At 39.1% G+C, this 10,000-nt stretch overlaps 1 protein-coding gene and 1 long non-coding RNA gene across 2 annotated transcripts in view; one reads left to right on the top strand and one right to left on the bottom strand.

The window, feature by feature from the left end:
• LOC138859766 (uncharacterized) overlaps positions 1-10,000 on the bottom strand; it is a 115,609-nt gene that overhangs the window by 48,293 nt on the left and 57,316 nt on the right. The gene's annotated exons all lie outside the window — the stretch shown is intronic.
• The window catches only part of LOC113817450 (LIM domain only protein 3), a gene marked incomplete at its 3' end in the record, with an annotated part of 26,556 nt that overhangs the window by 12,819 nt on the left and 3,737 nt on the right, over positions 1-10,000 (top strand).

Below are 10,000 nucleotides of genomic sequence, written 5' to 3'. Positions count from 1 at the left end.
AGAGGGGGAGAGGGAGAGAGAGAGGGAGAGGGAGAGAGAGAGGGAGAGAGGGAGAGGGAGAGAGAGAGGGAGAGGGAGAGGGAGAGAGGGAGAAGGAGAGGGAGAGGGGGAGAGGGAGAGGGAGAGGGAGAGGGAGAGGGGGAGAGGGAGAGGGAGAGGGAGAGGGAGAGGGAGAGGGAGGGAGAGAGAGAGAGAGAGAGAGAGAGAGAGAGAGAGAGAGAGAGAGAGAGAGAGAGAGAGAGAGAGAGAGAGAGAGAGAGAGAGAGAGAGAGAGACTATGACAAGAAACTATGAACGCTAAATTGAATATCAAGAAAAAAAGAAAAGAAAAATGCATATTTCCACTTTAGAAAACCCCACTTAATTTCAACAAATGAATGAGATTAACACAACCCTCTCCACATCGAAAGGTTTCTTAATACTGATAAACCCTTCCTTGGTGTTGCCTTAAGAAAAAGTGCCGTGTCCTTGGAAGCTGAAGAAGCGCAGGATTCTTAGAAGTGTTTGAACAGCGAGAGTTTCCCAGAGGAGAGGCCAGCGTTAGGTACATGCGCTAACACACGCACGTACATTCACACGGCCAGTTTGTTAGAACTGTGCAAGGCCCCACACACACGCACACGGACGGTTTGTTAGAACTGTGCGAGGACCCACACACACGCACACGGACGGTTTGTTAGAACTGTGCGAGGACCCACACACACGCACACGGACGGTTTGTTAGAACTATGCGAGGACCCACACACACGCACACGGACGGTTTGTTAGAACTGTGCGAGGACCCACACACACGCACACGGACGGTTTGTTAGAACTATGCGAGGACCCACACACACGCACACGGACGGTTTGTTAGAACTGTGCGAGGACCCACACACACGCACACGGACGGTTTGTTAGAACTGTGCGAGGACCCACACATACGCACACGGACGGTTTGTTAGAACTGTGCGAGGACCCACACACACGCACACGGACGGCTTGTTAGAACTGTGCAAGGCCCCACACACGCACGTACATTCACACGGCCGGTTTGTTAGAACTGCGTGAGGCCCCATGTACACGCACACGCACACGGACGGTTTGTTAGAACTGTGCGATTTCCCACGGACACACACACGGCCGGCTTGTTAGAACTATGCAAGGCCCCGCACACGCACACACACGTAGATATGCATGTCTAGACTGATATATGGGGTGTATTTCGGTGTGTATGCACGTTCGTAGAATTAATTTTAAGTAGGTCGGTTCTCGCACATCCACATAAACCACCACAGCGTAATAAAAAAAAAAATAATAAAAAAAAAAATACAACACAACCAACTACCACAAAAAAAATCTATCGCGCCTTTTTGCCCCCACTTAAGGTCCAAAATTCCTCAAATATTTAACGACAGCAATCTGATCCCACGAAGGCGTATTTCAAAGCAAAATTAATGATGCATTGGGGCGGCCTGAAGCATCCCGGGCGAGCATCTATCTTCGGCTGAGCGGGCGTGAGGTGCGGGCGGGCGGGCGGGCGTGAGGGCGGCGGGCGTTCGGCAGCTTATGGTTTGGAGATAAAAAGAAAGAAGACAAAAGAAAGATGAAAGGAAATTTGTATATGGGTAATCTATTTTGAGATTTCGGTTGCGATTAAAAGAAAATAATTGAAAATAATAATAAAATAGAGATTTTTAGTTGACGAGATGAAAAAATGAAAAGGTCGATTCTAGCGCTGTGTGTGATACGGTTAAAGAAATAATAAGGGAAAAAAATCACGTTAAAAATAACAAAAAGAAAGAGATCAAATAAAGAGAATAAACTGTGACTAAAATGTTTTCGAAGTTTGAATTTTAAATTTTATTTATGTGATTATTATGATGGAAAAAAAGAAAAACAGAATGTGGAAAGGTTTAAAAGTTTTGAGTTTATTTCATTGACTGATATGGTTATTATTAAGACAACTGTTTTTGTGATATGAAATCTAGTTTGATTTTATTGAGAAGAAGGTGAAAGGAAGAATAGGAATAAAATAAATAAAATAAGGAATTCATTAAATAATTAGTGTGGACAGCAGGTCGTTATATGGCTGCAATTGATATGAAAAATAATAAACAAACAAAAAAATACATAAATTAAGAAAGGAAAAATTTACTTCGTCTATATCTAAAATAAACATAAATAGTTGTCTAACGATTTCTGATTAATTCTAGTCGATAGGTTCTTTGAAATAAATATGAATAGTTTTCTTACGGTTTTTGATTAATTCTAGTCAATAGGTTCTTTGAAATAAATATAAATAGTCTTCCAACGGTTTCTAATTAATTCGTCTATAGGTTCTTTAAAATAAGTAAAAATAGCTTTCTAGCTCTTTGTAATGATTAATTTCTTAATGTGACGAACGTAAAAAATCTTAACCTCATCCCTTTTTCCTTGGCTTAAAAAAATGTTATTGACAATTAAATTTTTTTTCAAAAAAACTTTTTTGTGTGGCTAATTTCATGTGTTTTGACGATCAACCTAAAAATAGATAAACAATTCCGCGGTTGGACATTGGCTATTAAATAGTTTATTGGCTGAAATAATTCTTATATCAAGAAATGTAAAGTAAATAAATAAATATATAAATATAATACGAAAGAATTATTTGTGAGGTTGGTCGGAAGAAGGCTTATGTGTGAAGGTTTGAGAAAAAGATAGCGAAAGAGAGATGGAGATAGATAGACTGAGAGAGAGAGAGAGAGATAGCGAAAGAGAGATGGAGATAGAGAGAGAGAGAGAGAGAGAGAGAGAGAGAGAGAGAGAGAGAGAGAGAGAGAGAGAGACAGAGACAGAGACAGAGACAGAGACAGAGACAGAGACAGAGACAGAGACAGAGACAGAGACAGAGACAGAGACAGAGACAGAGACAGAGACAGAGACAGAGACAGGCAGACAGACAGACAGAGAGAGAGACCTTACCTACACAAGCCACGACGCATCCGGTATTAAGCACATTCTACCCCTACATAACGACGTGTCCGCTATACAAACACAGCATTCTGTCCCGATATAACGACGCGTTCGCTATAGAGAGGCGCAGCATTCTATCCCAATAAAACATTCCAAAATCCACATTACGACGGAGAGGGAGGAGGTCGGGTTTGAAACGTGGCGTGAAAAGCGCGTAGACTTCACCGGTTCCCGCCGCTGAACTTTCGTGGCGAAAGGCCGGCGTGCTATAAGGTCAAGAATCTAGGCGTAGGATAAGGTCAAAAAGAGCCTTATGACCTTTTCCTCCTCGTGCGAAGACGTCACAACTTCGATTTAGGGGTAAAGGAAGGAGGGGGAAGGAAGGAAGGGAGAGAGAAAGAAGGTTGGGGAAAGGGAGGGAAAAAAAGAGGAAAGAGGGGGGAGAAGGAAAGAAAACAGGGAGAGAGGAAGAAGGAAGGAGAAAAGGACGGAAAAAGGGAGGAGAAGTGGAGGGAGAAGGAATGAAAAAGGGAGGAAAGAGCTGGAGAAGGAAGGGAAATGGGGAGGAATGTTAAAAAAGAAGGAGGAGGAGGAGGAAGGAGGGAGGGAAAAAAGAAAGGAAGGAACTGGAAGAAGGAAGGAAAGGAAAGGGAACGGAAGGGAATAAAGGAAGGAAAGAAAGGGATATAAAAGGAAAAGGTGAGGGGGAAGGAAAGTGTAAAAAAGGAAAGGTGGGAGAAAATTAGGAAAGGGGTAAAGACGAAGAGACGGAAGGAAAGGAAAAGAATTAAGGAAAAAATACGAAACGAAAGAAAAAAAGAAAGAAGGGGAATAGGAGAAAAAGGCTAAGAAAGAAGAGAAGAAAAGAAGGAGAGAGAAGAGGGTAAAGAATGCACAGAACACACGTCAAAACAAAACAAAAAATGATATACCATTATTCCATATGCTCTCAACCTAAACCTACCTATATGCCACATCCGTGTCTAATTATAAATCGACCTTAATCACAAAAAAAATAAAAGGCGGGGGGGGGGGGAGTACAAGTTATCTCGAAATTTCCACTTTGCAAGTTTCTTTTTGATGTTGATAACTCGGTGAACCAACTTAATTCGTATCTATTTTGGTATTTCAGGACAATCGTCTGTTTGCGAATAAACTACGTATATTTTCAAAAAGAGGAATTTTGTTGTGAAATACAAAAGATTCCTGTTTCCGAGACTGCAGATCAGAAGAGACAAAATAGTTCAGCAAAATATCACTGTTTCGGCTTCTATTCTTTCCGAAAGGATAAAAAAATCTTTTACTTAGGATGTTATATTGATGTGAACTGGGTGAGGGAACAAGAGGGAGAAAAAGAAAGATTGAGAAAAAGAGAGAAAGAGAGAGAGAGTGTGTGAGATAAAGAGAGAGAGAGTGAGAGAGAGTGAGAGAGAGTGAGAGAGATAAAGAGGGAGAGAGGGAGAGAGGGAGAGAGAGAGAGAGAGAGAGAGAGAGAGAGAGAGAGAGAGAGAGAGAGAGAGAGAGAGAGAGAGAGAGAGAGAGAGAGAGAGAGAGAGAGAGAGTGAGAGTGAGAGTGAGAGTGAGAGTGAGAGTGAGAGTGAGAGTGAGAGTGAGAGAGAAAGAAAGAGAGAGAGAGAAAGAAAGAGAGAGACAGACAGACAGAGCGAGAGAAAGAAAAAAAAGAAAGAGAGAGAGAAACAACGAAAGAACGATCCTCAAAGAAAGAAAAAAAGAAAAGAAAGAGACAGACTGAGAGAGAGAAAATCACCAGAAACCTCCTGATCGGACAGCCATACAGTCGAACATATACTTAAGTGCAGAGAGAAACGGACAGCATTTATGCGATCATTAATAAGCTATAACGTGTCCAGCGCATCGAACTAAATATATAATGAGTACTTAAAAATCGAAAATGACGTTCCCTCTTGTCATTAATACAACTTATTGACGCCATTACTACAAATGTGCTACCGCCGCCGCCGCTGCTTAGGCTAAACAACAACAGAAGCAACACAACTCGCTACTCGTACTACTGCTGCTACTACTACTACTACTTTCTACAATTTAATACTCATAATAATGCTACTACTACTACTACTAAATTACTATTACTTTTTAAAATTTACTACTTATACTACTGCTACTACTACTAGTACTACTACTAAATTACTACTACTTTTTTACAATTTACTTCTCATACTACTGCTACTACTACTACTACTACTACTTCTAAACTACTACTACTTTTTACAATTTACTACTCATATACTGCTGCTACTACTACTACTACTGCTACTACTATTACTTCTTACAATGCACTACTCATACTACTACTACTACTAAATTACTACAACTTTTTACAATTTACTACTCATACTACTGCTACTACTACTACTTCTCCTATTTCTACTACTTCTCCTATTTCTACTACTACTACGTCTACTATTTCTACTACTACTACTACACTACTCTATCTACGCTCAGCATACCGCGCGCTGCATCACTCATCACATTATGCAGCGCCGCATAGCATAAACAACAGCCCTTGCAACAATGGCAGACGTAGAACTTGTTTCAACATTTGCATATACTCAATTTCCAGCCAAGTGAGGAAATGAGGCCTCATATAAACGACTCATTGGGAGGATTCCGCAAAATCGAACAGTTTATTAGCGCGTCCGAATGCCTTCTGTCCTGGATTCCTTTTGCGAAATGATCTCCGGAAAAGCGCGGGAAAGTGCGATTAAATGCGGGTGGGATTACGTGATAGTGCGGAGGTTGGCCGAGAGAGGGGGTTAGTGTCGGTGCTCGAGGAAGGCGATAAAAGGTAATAATTATTCGATAAATTAAGAAAGAGAAAGAGAGAGAAAGTAAGATAAAGACGGAGAGAGCAAAACAAAGAAGAAAAAAGTAAGGAAGGTAATAAGGATATTCGTAATTGTTGTGCTTGAGATGTTTTTTTCTCTCTCGCGGAGAGTTGAAGGCGGGAAATTTCCTTTTCGAAATGGCGGGAAATTTCGCCTTCGGTTTTCGCTAAAATTTCCGGGAGAATTGCGCGATGGAGAACGAAAGACATTTGTTTTCGTTTCATGTTTTTTATTTTATGTTCTTATGGTCTACGCGGATTTTGGACTCGGCTTCGGTATTTTAGAAAACACGAAAGCATTTCCTTCGTTTTATGAGCGACCGTTTTGTGTTAACGGAATTCAAGAAAGTCTGAAATTCAAATATGATCATATTGTTATTTTCAGGGATCCTATAAAGATACAACACAAACGAAAAAAATAAAGTGTACAGTTTTAATAAACGAAGTATTTATAAAGCTCCGTTAAAAGATACACGTTAACAAATTTCTTCGTTCTAATAAATGAATAGTAGCAAACACAAATAGCTTATATCAAATTTTAGTTTCGATCGATGAATACCCTTAAGTGACGTAAATCTAGACGCAATTTTGCCGTAAATAAATGAGTAAATGAATAAAAAAAACGTAAATTTAGACAAAAATACGTGCCAAAAATAAATAAATAAATAATAAATAAATAAAAAAACGTAAATTTAGACAAAAATAGGTATCTACTATAGTAATGGTCTCTTTCGCGCCTTGCTATTCCCTTTTCAAAAAATATACCAAAAAAGAAAAGAAAATAATTCTGATACGATATGGAAATACACAGATGAACTTAATTTCACTAACATCGAATGAGATAACAAAACACAAAGCAGGAAAAATATTTCGATATCAAAGTGGCTACTTTTGTATTTTTTGTCTTTACTTACACAAATCACTGCAACTGTAATTACGTACAATATATTTTTCTTTTTAGATAATTACTTATTCACCTTATACGAATGTCGACTGTAGTTTGTGTCCGCCCCGCTTACTTAAAATAATATGTCGACTTGGGTATTTTTGCAAGTAATCGGGAAGTGATTTGATAAAAAGACGGATGCTGCTTTCTGCGACGCATTGAAATAAATGCAGCTGCGTTTCTGATGAATATAATTTTTTTTTTTTTACCAGAAATAAATTTTGGGGGGACAAAAATTATAGCGGAAGCAGCGTATGCATATGCACTTATAGATATGTATAAATATATACATATATACAATTATATACATATATATGCGTAAAAATCAGCTCTTTATATTCATCTATGTCATTCAAAGAGACTCGATGCAATATCCAATCTCTCTTTTCCTTTTCTGTTTTTATTATTCTCAATTCGGAAAGAAGGAAAAAAAAAGTTCACATCGCGTCTCCACATCACCACCCAGAAACCACACACAAGAATCTATGATAAAAATACACAAACCACAAATCGGTCTCGGAATCATACCAATCAACACACTTCCCTAAATCACTTCTCTGCATATCAGATCACTCGACGAAACAATTCGCTCCAACATTTACAGCCGAAGCGTTAATTGGCGACGTCCCGACTTCCAAAAGTTTTCGCCAAAGTGTCTTAATATCACTTTGATCGACCCAGCTTCCCAAAGTGGCAGTTATTACAACGGGGGAAGCGCGCTCTCCACTTGCACTTCCACGCGGAGTTTCGGCAAAGTTCACTCCGCCGGTAATTAACAAGTGTTGCGTTCGCCAGCGCCATGAATCCGCCGAGAGTCGCATGCAGGCGGCGGCGGCGGATCCGCGAACGCCGGCGCTGCGCTTCAGCCTAAAGGAACGGTCTTGTGGTTTGTATTTCTCGCGCGGTTGTTTTTAAGACGGAAAGGCGTGAAAGCTGTATAGAGAGTTCTGTTAGATTTGGGGAAGAATTCCTGTGCGATTGAAGCTGGATGTCATTTCAATAGTTATTTTCATACAAAAATTATATATATGTTAAAATCTGGCCATGCAGTTATATATATATATATATATATATATATATATATATATATATATATATATATATATATATATATATATATATATATACATATATATATATATACATATATATATATATATATATATATATATATATATATATATAAGTGTATATGCGTATATATGTATATATTCATATATATGTATATGCACACACACACACACACACACACACACACACACACACACACACACACACACACACACACACACACACACACACACACACACACACACACACACACATATATATATATATATGTATATATATATATATATATATATATATATATATATATATATATATATAATCTGCAATACCAATGATACAAATCAGAGTAATCGTATAACAACGATAATACTTCAAGAGATGCTATTTGTTATAACACCGGTAGAAAAAAAAACGAAATAATTGGTTACATAACGATTCACACATTCACACATGCACGTTATCCTAACCTAAGACATATTCCTTGCGCTATACAAACACACTTACCGATAGTTCGCACTTACAATAAGGGCTGTGAATGAAGGTGCATCCGACTTACCTGTCACTTACTCTTTTACTTACTCACTTATTGTTCATTTTCGTGTTTTTCCTCCATAAGACATTTTCAAGTCTCGCTAATTCATTATTCAGTTTACTCACCTTTGCGTCTTGCACCTCAGATTATTCTTTTATTCCCACACATACTCGTTCTTTACTCATTTCGTGATTTGCTTCCATAATCTTGAAGTTACTCATCACTATTTTTTCATATTTTATGCTCACAGAATGTTACTCGTTTGTGCATATTCACTGCTCGTACCTCCCCAAAATTACTCAGTTATAACTCATTTTTGCGCTTAGCCTCACAGAATATTCATTATTCATTTTCGCGCTAACAGAATACTCCTCTAAATTACTCACTTATTCAATACTCATTTTCGCGCTCTTCCCCCACAGAATGCTCTTCCAAATTACAAACTCACTCATTACTCATTTTCGCGCTCTGTCCTACAAAATACTCCCCAAAATTACTCTTAATCATCACTCATTTTCGCACAGAATACTCTCCTAAATTACTCCTATTCCCTTATTTTCGCGCTGTGCCCCACAGAACGCTCTTCCAAATTACTCACTTATTCAAGACTCATTTTCGCGCTCTGCCCCACAGCATACTCCTCGAAATTACCTATATATATTACCCATTTCCGCGCTTTGGCCAACAGAAAACTCTTCCAAATTACTCACTTCTTTATTACTCCTTTTCGCACTTAGGCCAACAGAATACTCTTCCAAATTACTAACTCATTCAATACTCATTTTCGCGCTCTGCCCAACAGCATACTCCTCGAAATTACTCATATATTACTCATTTTTGCGCTCTACCCCACAGGATGCTCTCCCAAATTACTCACTTATTCAATACTCATTTTCGCGTTCTGCCCCACAGAAAACTCTTCCAAAATACTCATTCAATACTCATTTTCGCGCTCTGCCCCACAGGAAACTTCCAAATTACTCACTTATTCATTACCCCTTTTCGAGCTCTGCCGCACAGCATACTCCTCGAAATTGCCCATTTTCACGCTCTGCTCTCCCAAATTACTCACTTATTCAATACTCATTTTCGCGCTCTGCCTCACAGAACACTCTTCCAAATTACTCACTTATTCAGTACTCATTTTCGCGCTCCGACCCACAAAAAACTCCTCCAAATTACTCACTTCTTTATTACTAATTTTCGCGCTCTGCCTTATAGAATAGACTCCCTAATTACTCATTCAATACTCATTTTCGCGCTCTGCCCCACAGAAAACTCCTCCATATTACTCACTTCTTTATTACTCATTTTCGCGCTCTGCCCCACAGAACACTCTTCCAAATTACTCATTCAATACTCATTTTCGCGCTCTGCCCCACAGCATACTCCTCCAAATTAGTCACTTCTTTATTACTCATTTTCACGCTCTGCCCCACAGCATACTCCTCGAAATTGCCCATTTTCACGCTCTGCTCTCCCAAATTACTCACTTATTCAATACTCATTTTCGCGCTCTGCCTCACAGAACACTTCCAAATTACTCTCTTATTCAGTACTCATTTTCGCGCTCTGCCCCACAGAAAACTCCTCCAAATTACTCACTTCTTTATTACTCATTTTCGCGCTCTGCCTTATAGAATAGACTCCC

This window comes from Penaeus vannamei, chromosome 38, assembly GCF_042767895.1.
Source record: "Penaeus vannamei isolate JL-2024 chromosome 38, ASM4276789v1, whole genome shotgun sequence".
NCBI lineage: Eukaryota > Metazoa > Arthropoda > Malacostraca > Decapoda > Penaeidae > Penaeus > Penaeus vannamei.
Note: the sequence above shows the minus strand (reverse complement) of the source record. Positions and strands in the feature narration are given on the sequence as shown.